Genomic DNA, 2,485 nt, shown 5'->3' with positions numbered 1-2,485 from the left:
CAATTGGGGACTGGGGTTGGTCGGATAATTGAAAAGTCGGATAACCGAAAAGTATGAAAAAATCCATTATTAGTGTAGTATATTTTTATATCCCATGTAATTAGTATATTAGTATATCGTTATTAACCTACTTCGCGTTGAATTTTCATCGATGTTAAGCCTAACAAAAATTTTTTTAAATAATAATCGTCGCTATTGTATCGTTAAAAATTAGAAAATTAAGCCTCGTTTAAATACTGGCTCCCTTTCATGGTCGAATGAGTGTTGCCAGCTAAAACACGTAAAAATAATATTGAAGTAGCCAAGACATAGCCAAATATTGTAGCGCCACGTCACAACAAACATTTGAAATTTGCCAACTAGGACGGTCGGTTAACCGAGGTGTCGGTTAATCGGGGGTCGGATAATCGAGGCTCTACTGTAACTCGAAAATATTATTTAATTCATTAGTTAATTATATAAATTAAATAATTTATTTGCTATATTATAAATTATTATGAAATTATTTTATGATTTTATTTTAAAATTTATAAAAATTATATAGTAAAAAATAATTTCATATGTATTTATGATGTATTAAGTAGCGTTAATTTTTAGTGTTTAATAAAACAAGAAATCTAGTTATAATTATATAAAATATATTTAGTAAATTACTAAGCAGAGTATAACAGATGTTTCTTTTGAGATTCAACAAGGGGTGGATAGTAGAGTGCCAGGAGACGATAGAACTTATAGAATTTCCAACTTAACTATATGAATGAGTGTAGTTAAGTGATATAATAGATAGGCACTGAACTTTTACTTAATACGAGTTTATGTAACATTATCAGGAATAAAACGGAAAATTATATGAATTACCGGTATCTTTCAGACAATGTTAGATATTATACGATCGGAAGTTAATTTATAAAAAGCTAAAATTGAGGACTTAACACTATAAGGGTCCTTAAGAACAATATGTATTATCAGTGACGAGTTATAGCTTCGTGGGACCCAGGAAAATTTGAATTTGGAGGCCATGTAAATATTTTTCTTCGGGGAAATTTTTTGTTATAAAAGATTGGTTTGATGGAAGTCTCAAGCAATTTCTCTTTTTGCCCATAGGATAACGCCCCACTGTGTATTATCTATTAATTTTCGGTTAAAATCGTATAGAATCGATGTAATAAAGTAACAAAATACATGGGCCATCTAGGAATGCTCCGGGATAACTTTCTATAGAAAACTAGTGTTAGAAAATCCAGCAAAACTCCGTATGCAGCCCATTGGTGAGACGTGAATCAATTCGATGGTTTTATCAACTCGGCTACTATTATATATGCAACATTTCTTTACTATCTAACGAAAAGTATCGATGTTAAAACATAATTTTGGTCTTATCCTGTTATTATTTTGTAGAAGCGGAGATATACTGTATTACAGCTTAAGACCAAACTAAGTTTAAATCCAGTTCTAGTACAGCTACTCGAATATAAACTATAAAAAGACTGAAAAATAAATGTTTTATAAAAAATAAAACTGAAAAATAAATGTTTTATAAGAATTATGTAATATATTACTTTATTTTATGATTATATTAATAAAACAATTTCTTAAAAAATTAATATAAATTAGTCAAAATTTTAATGAAATTATGTCAGTTTTAATTATGCACTTGACAAATTTTTTTATCTGTAAAATTAAAAAAAAATCGGATGCTTGACAGTATGCATAATTAATTAAATTTAAACAGAAAAAAAAATATGTCATTATATTATTTGTTACACAATTAGTGATGAAAAAATGAATCTGTAAATAAAATAATCTAAATACAGATTCACATTATATTGAAAAAATAAAAATATGACGTCAGATTTGAGTTGATATATCTTCTGAGATTTCATAAACACGATTTGAATATTTTCAGTTGATATTTTTGAACTTTGTAGCTTATGTAGTACTAGAATTATCAATCATAGCTAAAATATGGTTCAATATAAGAAACAATTTCGATTTGTTTTGACAGGAAGACATCATACTTATTTTATATTACTGTACTTTAATATTCGAAACAGAACTAAAGTTTTATATAATAGTGTTTCAGATCGTGTTACATACTGTCAAATAGGGTAGTGTGGAGACAGTTGTGTGGTTTATTTGAAATATTTTTGAACATTTAACTTTTTATACGTTATTATATTAAAATATAGGCCTATAATGAGTTTTATTTATTAATAATTATAGACAACTGCTATAATTTTATGAATCTTTATGCTAGATTTTCTATACTTTTATTCTGTATATTTAAATTACAGTCGATCCCCCTATAAGATCATTGATTTTTCTGTTTTATCTGAATTACATGTTGTACGAGTCACTTAGATTTTACAAATATGTGAGCCGTTCACAGCCCGGCACACGTATTTGTAAAATCTAAGTGACTCGTACAACATGTAATTCAGATAAAACGGAAAAATCAATGATCTTATAGGGGGGTCGACTGTAT

This window comes from Centruroides sculpturatus, unplaced genomic scaffold (genome assembly GCF_000671375.1).
Source record: "Centruroides sculpturatus isolate CEXI.00-Female unplaced genomic scaffold, Cexi_2.0 scaffold1390, whole genome shotgun sequence".
Classification (NCBI taxonomy): Eukaryota; Metazoa; Arthropoda; class Arachnida; order Scorpiones; family Buthidae; genus Centruroides; species Centruroides sculpturatus.
Note: the sequence above shows the minus strand (reverse complement) of the source record.